At 38.7% G+C, this 13,718-nt stretch overlaps 1 protein-coding gene across 1 annotated transcript in view; it reads left to right on the plus strand.

Moving 5' to 3' along the window:
• Positions 1–340: 340 nt before the first annotated feature.
• LOC127648660 (probable cationic amino acid transporter) overlaps positions 341–13,718 on the plus strand; it is a 36,430-nt gene continuing 23,052 nt past the window's right edge. The window contains exon 1 of the mRNA XM_052133372.1: positions 341–801. The gene's annotated coding sequence lies outside the window, so the exon portion shown is untranslated. The remainder of the gene's footprint in view (positions 802–13,718) is intronic.

Consider the following 13,718-nt stretch of genomic DNA (forward strand, 5'->3'; position numbering starts at 1 on the left):
ATCCCTGCTTAAGGGTAACTCATGTATGTTATTGAGCAATACATTCAGTGGCATACCCAGCCACTGAATATTACTCAGGAAGGGTGTCAGACTGCATGATTAATTTGCATGTACATTTAACGGATTGTTATTAATAGTGAATGGGTTTAATAAACAGTGGATGGTAGGCTAGATGTGCTCAATATATCACCATCATGAGCAATAAAGATGGTAGCAGCAGATGTTGGTCGAGTCTTTCTCTGATGTGAAACATTTATCACGCATGTTCACAACGTACGTCACTTTTCATATCCCGGATTTTGCACCGTGGCAATAGATGCAGTATGTATGCTTCCTATTTCTTGCGCATCTTTATGAAAGATGTATGATGACGGACATTTTTGGTGTCGCAAAAGGGGCGAAATCTTCTCGCGCAACGATATCATAACCTCATTGACGTAGACAGCGATAATAAATAATGAATTTTGTCCCTCATCACGTGGAGGAATATTTTAACCCCTAAGTTACTACACGAGTGTATGTCTCCTCACTGTGCGTGCCCGAGACAGTGATGAAGCATCGCTCCTGACGACGACCTTAATCCGTAAAATGATAAAATGAAATTATTTCGCCGACTGGTCTTCTTTGGCTCATGAAAAATAATCGTTAGTGTAGCCTACACTGTGTACATTTTATTATACGCAAACGGAAGTGCGTCCTGCTTGGGTACCACCTGCATTTGGACTACACCACCGTATCATTCTGCGAACCGTAGCTCAGCACATCAGCATCGGCACAGCTGGACAGCGGGCACCCTGGAAGGTAAGCGATGCCCAAAGCCAGACACCGAGTCAGCCAATGTGCAGGCAATGTAGGCTACACTATGTTCTGCCAGAGTATTTAAGCCGGAGTTAGGGGCCGTTCACACCGAACGCGCATTTGCGTCCTTGCGCCTGGTTTTTTCAATTGTTTCAAATGTAAACATGCACTTGACGGACATCTTTGACCGTAACGCCGCGTCTCGCTTTTTTCTTTTCAGGGGCTGGCGTTTTTTTAGACGCCGTGTCAAGTTAAAAAGAACTTCAACTTTCAGAAACGCGTCGCGAGACGCCTGCGTAATTTTGTTCTATTAATTGCGGTGTGGTTTTATTTTATTATTATTTATTTGTTAGCCAAAAACGTGATCGGTCTAAACGGCCCATTAGAAACGAACACGGAATAATGTCAGTTCTCAGCTAGAAAGAAACAATGTAAAGGCGCATGCTTTAAAAAAAAAAGAAAGAAAAGGCCATCAATTAATAGGCTACATTATTCGGTCTTTTTAAAGAATACTCTTGGGATATGCAATTTAACTTTGTTTTAAACTAATGTAGACTCTTAATGTTGGACCAAATTGATTTTCCACATACACAAAGACGATTGAAAAAGAAAAATGATCGCATTTTGATATCAGCCGTTTCGTGTTCACGGAAGGGGCGGCAAGAGATGTTATCAAGTGAATGTGCAACATGCCCTTTCATTCCCATTTCCTCAATAGAAGGAAAAATGACATATCTAAATTATTAATGACTGTTTCTGGATATGCCCTCTTTTGATCACACGGCCTGTAGCCTACATATATTTGTTGCCGAGCGCAGTCGTATAGTAGGAGCTGTAGGGATTGAATCGAGGTTAATCTTCAGTGACATGATGGCAGTTACTTATGGATGCACCTTTGTTTATAACCAGGCGTAGAAAAAACTGCGGCGAGTCCTGCTGCTTCCATTTTCTACCAGCGCTGACCATGGTGCTGAAATATACACATTCTTTTTTAATATGTAATGAAGTTGTTGTTAATGTAATAGTACGCTATCACTTTAAAAATAGTTGTCAAGCGGAGAATATATTTCCCCTACTCAATCGAAAGAGAATATGCAATTAAAGGGGTAGTTCAAACAAAAATTTAAATTCTCTCATCATTTACTCTCTTTCATGCCATCCCGGATGTGTATTACTTGCTTACTTGTGCTGAACACAAATGAATATTTTTAGAAAACATCTCCGCTCTAGGCCCATACAAAGCAAGTGAATGCTGACCAAAACTTTGAAGCTCAAAAAAAAATCACATGAAGTCAGCAGTAATCCTTTTAGCAGTAAGACTCGTTTTTTTTTACTATAGATACTACTATAGACTTTCACTTTCACTTCTGAAGATTTATAGTAAAAAATAACTTCAATATTGATCTGTTTCTCACCCACACCTATTATATTATGAAGACTTATGAAGACATATATTTAACCACTCGAGTCGTACGGATTACTTTTATGCTGACAGCATCTGATTTTTGGAGCTTAAATGGTCTGGTCACCATTCACTTGCATTAAAAAGACCTACAGAGCTGAAGTATTCTTCTAAAAATCTTTGTTTGTGTCCAGCAGAAGAAGAAAGTCATACACATCTGGGATGGCTTGAGGGTGATTAAATGATTAGAGAATTTTCCTATTTTGAGTGAACTATTCCTTTAAGACTTTCGTTTCTATCTCTTCCTTTGTAGGAATAAATTGTAGGGATATTCATGTCTGTCACCTCCTTAGAAGTCTGATCATTGGTAATTGTGCATCTAACTGATCTTTAAGCAGTTAAATAGACTGCATCTCTGTAAAACAAGGTCTTAATTAACCAAGAACAGGGGCGTCGGACTGGGGGTAATGATGGACAGAATGGCTTCATTGATATACCATTATATTATCATTTGTTATATAGATATATAGTAATAACATGATATAGGTTGGAATAAAATGTCGCAAGACTCTGTTTTTCACCTGTAAAAATGGGGCATTCACCTATAATCTGTCTTGTCTGAGTACGCGTCATGATGTAATTAGCTTACTCCATTAATGTATCTACAGAAATTAATCCAAAATTGTTCATTCAACAGAAAAATAGTTTTTACAGAGAAAATGTGAGCTACAGTATACCTGTCAACATAGCTGTAGGTTAATATTTGTTTGATATTCATGTCAAAAGCCTCGGTTCATGCATTTTAAGTCTAGGCCTTCAGTGCGATTCATGCCATTAAGAAAACACAATGAATAAGACACTGTATGCCAATCATACATTATGTGGCAGTCATCTACTAATACCAATTGCTCCATTTTAAAAACACGTCCATGCACGAAAACCAGAACCAAAGAGGTCTAATACCAAGAAAAAGCTCTCTAATAATATTTGTGATTTAAATTTTGCTTGCTATAAATTTTGTTTCGTCAGGGTACACGGAATCTTGATCCGGCACTGAATGCTCAAGCAGCCTAATTTACACTTAGAAAACTCCTGATGTTGCTGTAACAATGCCAAAAGCACTTAACAATTTACTTCAAGTGAAAATCAGTCCTCCTTTCCTGTTTAATTAATCAATTGCATGATCATGCAGTATATCTTAGGTTTTTAAATCCAGAAGGATCTCTTTCTCAACGGCAATACCAGCAGTAATGACAGCTGACTCGTCAGCAAGATCTCCTGCTCTTCACTTTCAAATTACGTACATCACTTAAAGCGTGATTGCGTCACTCAAGGTCAGCTAGAAGGCCTGGACTGGAACATATCCTAAAGACCACACCCACAAGAGCACATAAATCTGATTGGCTGATGAATCTGACAATCTGACTTTAGTTGCCCATTTATTTGCACTGTTGAGAGTCTCTTTGGAAATTCTGATGGCCTGATGGGGTGGAACTAAGGCTCAAGTGCTGCTTTGGGCATGCGATTTATGAAACAGTTGTCACACTTTGCTTGTAAGCATAGAGGGATAAATTCTGATTGGATAAATGTTTTTGTTTTTTGCACTTTGTTTGCAGATTAATTAGGAGTGGAAAGCGATTGAAAATATCAAAAAGGTCAATGTGAAATTTTCATCACATTAAGCCACCAAAAGAATATGGCTGTGTCTTGTTTGTAAGGATGAGTCTTCCGGAGGTCGCGTGCTTAGAAAGCTGCAGTATACAGAGTGTCCTTCTTTAAACAAGCCTTGTTTAAATGAGACGCCCTTTGCAGAACGAACACCTTGTATTTGTACATCATATTTACAGGCAAATTGGCGTAATTGTTTTAGACTTTCCATTGAAGCAAAGAATTGTGGGTTGTGAGTGCCCATGAAGGATACACCTCATGCTTCCTCCAAATTCCCATGAAAGAAGGTCTCATTCGAAGGCTGCATTTGAAGTGGCCTACTCGCTTTTCTGAAACCAGACAGCCTCTATGACGTATGCGGCCGACAAATGCAACCTCCAAAGGAGACACAGCCTATGTGAGGAACAGTCCTGTCGTTGCGCTCAGATGCGTTTTCTATTTAAATAGACATTACTGATTTAGCATGTTTTCTGAGCATCAATGTAAATGCATGCAAACCACAAACATGTAACAAATATGTATGCAAAATAATAATGAAGTTTTAACGTTTTTAATTTATTGATGAATTGAATGAATTTAACACTTTTTCAAAAGCTAAAATGCAACCAATATGTTGAAAAACTGACAAAGTATAATTTGTAAAATTAATATTTTCAAATTGTATCTAGAAGGGTCACTTAGAGGGTTTGAAGGTCTATTTTTAATAAACAGAATGAGCAGAGAAATAACTGATTTTATATTTAAGTTAAATGGGCATTGTAAGCAAAATATTATTTAGCAAGTTAAGACTGAAATGTCTCAGGATAGACTAAAAAACGTGGCACTCTTCTCATTTCTGAATGTTATGGTGACGTTGCCAACAAGAAAACTCATACATGTATACAACTATGATTTATTTTGTTAGGAGGCTTTGAATTAGGGTTTGAATCCAGGTCGTACTGAGTGACTCGAGTCAGGCTTCCTAAGCAACCAATTGGCCCGGTTGCTAGGGTGGGCAGAGTCATGTTGAGTCAACCTCCTCATGGTCGCGTTTGCTCTCGGTGTAGCACATGGTGAGTTGTGCGTGGATGCCGTGGAGAATAGCGTGAAGACGCCACATGCACTAGGTCTCTGCGGTAACACGCTCAACAAGCCACGTGATAAGATGCGCGGTTTGACTGTCTCAGACATGGAGGCAACTGAGATTCATCCTCTGCCACTCAGATTGAGGCGAGTCACTAGGCCAACACGAGGACCTAGAGTGCATTGGGAATTGGGCATGCCAACTTGGGGAGAGAAAAAAAGAATGTGAAATAGTAGAGAGAATGATTTATTTCAGCTTTTATTTCTTTCATCACATTACCAGTGGGTCAGAAGTTTACATACACTGTATTAGTATTTGGTAGCATTGCCTTTAAATAGTTTAACTTGGGTCAAATGTTTTGGGTAGCCTTCCACAAGATTCTCACAATAAGTTGCTGGAATTTTGGCCCATTCCTCCAGACAGAACTGGTGTAACTGAGTCTGGTTTGTAGGCTTCCTTGCTCACACAGGCTTTTTCAGTTCTGCCCACCAATTATTTACTGGACTCCAATACCTTGACTTTGTTGTCTTTAAGCATCTTGCCACAACTTTGGAGGTATGCTTGGGGTCATTATCCATTTGGAAGACCCATTTGCGACCGAGCTTTAACTTCCTGGCTGATGTCTTGAGATATTGCTTCAATATATCCACATAATTTTCCTTCCTCATGATGCCATCTATTTTGTGAAATGCACCAGTCCCTCCTGCAGCAAAGCACCCCCAGAGCATGATGCTGCTACCCTCATGCTTCACGGTTGATATGGTGTTCTTCTACTTGCAAGCCTCACCCTTTTTCCTCCAAACATAACAATAGCCATTATGGCCAAACAGTTACATTTTTGTTTCATCAGATCAAAGGGCATTTCTCCAAAAAGTAAGTAATGTCTTTTAATTTTTGTATTTTTTTAAATATCCCCCTTTCTCCCCAGTTTGGAAAGCTTGCTTACTTGGTCCTCATGGTAGCGCGGTTACTCACCTCAATCTGGGTGGCGGTGGACAAGTCTCAGTTGCCTCCGCTTCTGAGATAGTCAGCCCACGCATCTTGTCATGTGGCTCACTGTGCATGACACAGTGGAGACTCATGGCATGTGGAGGCTCATGCTATTCTCTGCGATCCACGCACAACTTACCATGCACCACATTGAGAGCGAGAACCACTAATCATGACCACGAGGAGGTTACCCCATGGGACTCTACCCTCCCTAGCAACCGGGCCAATTTGTTTGCTTAGGAGACCTGGCTGGAGTCAATCAGCACATCCTGGATTCAAACTCCAGGGTTGGTAGTCAGCACCAAAACTTGCTGAGCTACTCAGGCTCCCAAAAAGATCTTTGTCCCATATGCACTTGCAAACTGTAGTCTGGCTTTTTATGGGGTTTTGGAACAGTGGTTTCTTCCTTGCAGAGCAGCCTTTCAGGTTATGTCAATATTGGACTCGTTTTACTGTGAATATAGATAATTGTCTACCTGTTTCCTCCAGCATCTTCACAAGGTCCTTTGCTGTAGTTCTGGAATTGATTTGCACTTTTCACACCAAACTACGTTCGTCTCTAGGAGAGAGAAATACAGGTATTTATACTTGTATTCTATTGTTTGAACAGATGAACGTGGTACCTTCAGACATTTGGAAATTTGTGGAGGTCCAAAAAACTTTTTTCAGAGGTAATAGCTGATTTCTTTTGAGTTTCCCATGATATCAAGCAAAGAGGCACTGAGTTTGAAGGTAGGCCTTAAAATACATCCACAGGTACACCTCCAATTGACTCCAGTTAAACAATTAGTCTATCAGAAGCTAATTGGCTAATTGTCTCAAGGTTTGACATCATTTTCTGCAATTTTCCAAACTTCTTAAAGGCTCGGTTAACTTACTGTATGTAAACTTCTGACCCACTGGAATTGTGTTATAGTCAGTTTAAATGTGAAACAATTTGTCTGTTAACAATTGTTGTAAAAATTACTCATGTCATGCATAAAGTAGATGTCCTAAATTACTTGCCAAAACTATAGTTTGCTAATATGTAATTTGTGGAGTGGTTAAAAAATTTGTTTTAATGACTTCAACCTAAGTGTATGTAAACTTCTGACTTCAACCCTTCAAACTGAGTGCTGTAGTGAAATATTAGGTTTGGTTTTAGTTCGATATTTGTGTCCTGATACTTAGAGATGTGAATTATATGGGAGGAGAAGGAGCAATAAATCTGATGGGCTGAAATTATGTTAGCCTTTGTGCCAAGCAGATTCACTCCACTCAGCATCCAGTTTATATAATAGTGCAGCACCCTAGAGGAGGAGGGGAGAAGAGAGGAAGACAGGAGAGCAGGGAGGAGTTGCACAATAGCCAAGGGCAAGGATCTTGCTGTGTGTGGGTGAAGACAAGTTTTATCAAATTTGAAGTTTCTGCATTGAAAGAGGCCTTCAAACAGGTCACGTATGACATCAGCAAAGTAATATGAACATGATACAGACATATCTCACTTGCCTGAGGCATGAGATATGTTAGGATAAAGGTAAATTTAATGTCAATTCACATTCTAATCTGTGAGTCAGTGGTTCTAGTTGATTGCGACCCAAAATGGGTTGCAATTCTGTTCTCCTATTATAGGGAAAAACAATGCTAAACTAGGTATACTTTAATCGTGCATAGTTAGGATAGCAAAATAAAAAGGTTTATCAGTTTTTCAAAGGGAGGAGAAAATGTTTCTTGAATATTTTGTTGTTGATGTCATTCTATAACCCTTCTTATACATTATGTTTAAGATAATTCTGCACCGAGGGCTTTTGCTAAGAAGAAAATCTTGACTATCCTCATCCTAATATTTTAAATCAACAAACAATCTGTGTTTGAGGACTGCCTGTTTAACAGTCTGTTCTCTATTTCACTCTTGCCTTCACTTCCCTCTGCCACGGTTTATGTTGGCAGAACTGTGCTATTAAAGAAAACTCTTGTACAGTCTGAGAACCTCCACTTTACTGGAGCAGTGTATGCAGTTCTACCCACCATTTCTAAACACCATCTGCTGTGGCTGTAGCTCTGGTGTGTTTTTCTATATATTTCAGTCTCTCATTAAACTGAAAACAACAAAACTATGGGATAGAAGATCTCTCATTCTTAGGGATAGTTCACCCAAAAATGAAAATTCTCTCACCATTCACTCACCCTCATGCAGTACCAGTGTTTATGACTTTCATTCCCCTTGTCACTCACTGGAAGTTGTGTCGATGTAGTGACACTAGGGGTCGCTCTTGGGAGCCCCAAACACCTCCAGTCTTTGAGAAAAGGCCAATGAGAATTGGCGAGTGGAATTTGCATGCCACTCCCCTGGACATACGGGTATAAAAGGAGCTGGATTGCGGCCACTCAGCGGTTTTGTGCCAGAAAGCTGAATCCCACTGCCGGTCCATTCACCTCTAAATTAAGAAGCGTATGCTGTTGGATATGTGGAGCTTTGCAGCGGCTTTCTCTCCTTCTGCACGATCAGTGTTTAAAGAGTATATATTCCTGACAAAAGAGTATATTTTCCCTAATAGAGCAAAACACATTGAGCGAAACACATTGAGCGAAAACATGAACATGGCAACATTGCGTTTGCGGCATTTCTACTTCCATGGGAAAGCCGCTCCAGTCGCTTTGCGCTGGAGGCGATTTGGGGATTTCAATGGCCGCTGTCTTGTCGGGTAAACCCCAGTGGACCTCCCGTTCCCCAGCATGCTCGTTTGCTACCGTCAAGCTCCGAGATGAGACCAACTCACCTCACAGTGGCTAACGCTTCCAACCTGTTGTGGTGGCTGGCCAGGACCATTCGATTTGGCTATGCGATTCAGTTAGCCAGGCGCCCGCCCCGGTTCCCACCACCCTGCATGTGGAGATCCCGACCCTTCTGCGCAAGAGGGCAATAGAGCCTGTCCCTGCAGCCAAGAAGAGGGGTTCTACAGCCCTTACTCCACTGTGCCAAAGAAAGGCGGTGGTTTGCGGCCAATCTTGGACCTACGAGTTCTGAACCGGGCCCTGTACATATTCCTGTTCAAGATGCTGATGTGGAAATTTTGGAGTGCATCTGGCATCAAGATTGGTTTGCAGCGGTAGACCTGAAGGATGCGTACTTTCAAGTCTTAGTTTTACCTCGTCACAGACCCTTCCTACGGTTTACTTTTGATGGCCAGGTGTATCAGAACAAGGTCCTCCCATTCGGCCTGTCCCTGTTCCCTCACATATTCACAAAGGTCACAGAGGCAGCTCTTGCCATGTTAAGGGAAATGGTCATCTGCATACTAAACTACCTCAGTGACTGGCTGATTCTAGCACACTCTCGAGAGTTGCTGTACGCACACATGGACCTTGTGCTCAGGCAACTCAGCCGTTTAGGGCTTCGGATCAACTGGCAAAAGAGCAAGCTCTCCCCGGATCAGAGCATCTCTTTTCTCTGGAAGGAGTTAGTCTCCATGATAGCGTCTCACTCTATGAAGCAGCTATTTGCCATGAAATGGCATTTGTTCTCAAATTGGTGTTCTTCCCGAGGGAGATGCGCAGTCGTCAGTGCTTTCCCTCCTAAGGAAGATGCTGGAGGGGCGGCTGTCCCCCTCCACCTTGAAGGTGTATGTTGCCGCTAAAGTGGCACACCATGATGCAGTGGATGGTAAGTCCTTGAGAAAGCACGACCTGATCATCAGTTTCCTCAGAGGCGCCCGGAGACTGAATCCTTCTAGGCCACGCCTCTTCTCCTCATGGGATCTCTCCATGGTCCTCCTGGTCCTTTGGAGAGTCCCGTTTTAGAAGCTAGAGTCAGCGTCTAAAACGGGGACCATACAAGTAGTCCATACAACACAAAGCTGTTTTATGGCCCCAGAAAGCTTGGAAGATAGTGCACTTGTCATATGGACTACAGTATGATGTCTTTATAGTGAACCTTTAATAGCGCTTTATAGTATTTGTCCTTTTTGAAGCGCGACAGCTCCTGCTCACTATAAACTGTTTTTCTATGGAATAGAGCTATTTAAAATATCTATTTTTAGTTTCCAAGAAAAAGTAACAGTGTCTTGTCCTCTCAAGGTATATTGTGGTTACGGCCCTGCCCTTGACTGCACTCTTTGCCAGTGTTCGATTTTTATTTTATTTTTTCTCTTTCTCACAGTTTTCTGTTAATTCTGACATAAGGGGCAACATTGGAAAATAGTGGAGACAACAAAACTGGCAGATGGGTTTAGTTGAATGGTGATGTTCTTTACTCCCTGCACACATACAGGATACAAATATAATTTTATACCCAACCTACATTTTCCTTTTTAAGAATAAAAAATATATAATTATTGGACTGGTTGCTAACAGAACTAGTTTCAACCAGTAATTTTTAAAAAATATATAGTTAATCCAAAATATAAATAAGACTCGAAAAGGAGGCCTAGCAGCATAAAAAAGGTTTTAGAACACACTTCTAAAAGATATCAAAATGTTACACTTAAATGCATGTTAATTTTTCCAAACACTTTTACATATTCAGGTCTTTAGAGACCCAGCACTTATATCTATCAAAAATGGATGTACACAATGCCCAGATAGTGTCAAATTTTCCAAATATTTTCAAAACAATTAGATAATAATAAAATAAAATATATTTTGATTTATGTTGATGTTTTATTTTTCAAGAGATAATTAAAACAAATCAAGACAAATCTAGAACAGGATTAATTATTTTCACACTGAAATTTCATGAGATGCAACTGGCTGTCAAACACATATTGAGCTACACATAACACATAATCTACACATAACAGATACATCAGCTACACCTAAGTTACAAATACGTAGGGTTGGGAGGGTTACTTTTGAAATGTATTCCACTACAGAATAAATGCTGTAACATATTCCATTAGATTACTCAAGGTCAGTAACGTGTTCTAAATTCTTTGGATTAATTCTTCAGCACTGGTAGATTTTTTTTCACTTGCTTTGACTATAAAAACTCTGTCAGTAAAAATAAATTCTCTGAAAAACCTAAATATCATATGCAGTGTTGTTTCTAAAACAAGATAAATAAAAAAACAATTTTAAAGGATTTTTTGATATTTTTAAAGGAAATTATTATTATTTTATAATAATAAATTTATCTAGAAAAAAGAAATTATGATGTAACATGAATTTTCTTGATAAACAAATATGATCGTGTCTGGTAACTCGTGCATGTAAAATGGCTAGAAATAGCATTTTAGCTTAGTGTAAAGATGACAATTTGCTGCTCGTATGAATGTAAAACATCATAAGAAAGTGTTTCACCGCTGTTCAAATGCACTTTGGATTGCATAATTTATATGTATAAATGTTTTCCATCTGAGAGGACTAAATATTAAATGAAACAAATTACAATAAAATGCAAAGTAATCTCTTAATTAATCAAAAGAGTGAATGTAACTGCATTCTAATTACCAATGATTTAAATTGTAACTGTTGTGGGAATACAGTTACTTATATATTGTATTTTAAATGCATATTCCCATTACAACCCTGGGCATACATTACACATACTGTATGTATTTTCTCAGGCACTCAGGCACAAAATAGATGAACAACTTATATTATTTCAGTAGTACACCCAAATGACAATAGTCATATCATACTCTTCATGTGTTACACTTGCTATAGTTTACATTAATGTTGTTTCTACATCAGCTAGCCATGTCAAATGTAAATTAAATCAATCACTAAAATATCAGCGCCACCTTGAGTAATAAATAACATGTTTAATATGCATGTATACACGCATATGGGGGACTGATACTTCACCGTTGTTGATAATTCATTTTTTGCACAGAAAATCAATGTGATATAGTGTTTATTTGTATGAATATAGTACTCATTTCTCTTGTCATAAAAAATAATATATATCCTATGATAGTACACTTAAACAGATATGAAATAATCTTAAAAAATATAATTTATAGAAGTGCGAAAAAAGAAACCTGACACTTTTACATACCTCGTGTCTCTCAAGACCCCAAACACTTTTGGTTCTTAAACCATTCTAAAAAAAAATGTTGTTACAATTTTGACATTTGTTTTGTTTTACACTATTTAGAAGAGATAGATTAAGGAATTCTAAAGAGGTTTGGGCACAATTCCAAAAAATGGATGAGGTACAGGGGGTGGAATGAGGTCCCGGGTCTCTAAAGACCTGAGGTATGCGTTTAAGGGTTAAATATGTTAGAAACCTCATATTCACTTTTTACCAGTGACATTCAATTTATACATTGAATCTGCATATACACTGACGGCCAAAAGTTTGGAATAATGTACTGATTTTGCTCTTTATGGAAAGAAATTGGTACTTTAATTCATCAAAGTGGCATTCGACTGATCACAAAGTATAGTCAGGACATCACTGATGTGAAAACAACACCATCACTATTTGAAAAAAGTCATTTTTGATCAAATCTAGACGGGCCCCATTTCCAGCAGCCATCAGTCCAACACCTTATCCTTGAGGAATCATGCTAAATTGCTAATCTGTTGCTAGAAAATCACTTGTCATTACATCAAACACAGTTGAAAGCTATTTGGTTCTTTAAATGTCACTTAACATTGTATTTGTGTTTGTTTATAAGTTGCCAGAGTATGCAATAGACTGGCATGTCTCAAGGTCAATATTAGGTAAAACAAATGGCAAAAAAGAAACTGCTTTCTCTAGAAACCTGTCATTCAATCATTGTTTTAAGGAATGGAGGTTATACAATGCTTGAAATTGCCAAAAGATTTCATACAAAAGTGTACACAACAATCTTCAAAGACAAAGGACAACTGTCTCTAACAAGGACAGAAAGAGATGTGGAAGGCCAGATGTTCAACTAAACAAGAGGATAAGTACATCAGAGTCTCTAGTTTGAGAAATAGATGCTTCACATGTCCTCAGCTGACAGCTTCATTGAATTCTACCCTCTCAACACCAGTTTCATGTACAACAGTAAAGAGAAGACTCAGGGGTGCGGCCTTATGGGAAGAATTGCAAAGAAAAAGCCACTTTTAAAGCAGAAATGGCTTTCGAAAAGTTTATAGTGGGAAAATAAACACAGAAAATGGACAACAGATAATTGGAAAAGAGTGTTATGGATCTTAACCCCATTGAGTTTTGTGGGAGTATCTGGACAAACTGAAAACTAGAATGCCAAAGATCTGCAAAGCTGTCATTGCTGCACGTGGAGGACTTTATGATGAGAACTCTTTGTAGTTTAAGTAGTTAAAGAATTATTATTTTTTTTTTTAATTGTAATAGTCATTTTTCACATTATTTTATGTGATCAGTTGAATGCCACTTTGGTGAATTAAAGTACCAATTTCTTTCCATAAGAGCAAAATCTGTTCCAAAAAGTATTCCAAACTTTTGGTCGCCAGTGTATATATATATATATATATATATATATATATATATATATATGCACTGTATATATAAACACACACACACACGCATGAGATTAATATGAGATTTTAGGATATTCTTAAGTGATCTTACTAAGCAAACATTTCTATGAGTAAATGTGTTAGTCTATAAAATACCATTGGAAATCATCCAGTGTTATATAAACACAACTGTGTACCTCTATTTGTGTTCTTTATGGCGTCATCTTGTCTGTTTGAGTTATATCCATGTACTGTGTTGTACCCCAGGCCACTGTTTATACGTGTGTCATAAGGTTGTAGGAAAGGACCTCTTATATTGGTTTGAACACATACTCCCTCGAGCACTCAAGGGATAAACAGCATCAATCTAATGTGACTTTGACAGGTTCACATTTGATACTGTGC

The sequence above is a fragment of the Xyrauchen texanus genome, chromosome 9 (genome assembly GCF_025860055.1).
Source record: "Xyrauchen texanus isolate HMW12.3.18 chromosome 9, RBS_HiC_50CHRs, whole genome shotgun sequence".
NCBI classification, from domain to species: domain Eukaryota; kingdom Metazoa; phylum Chordata; class Actinopteri; order Cypriniformes; family Catostomidae; genus Xyrauchen; species Xyrauchen texanus.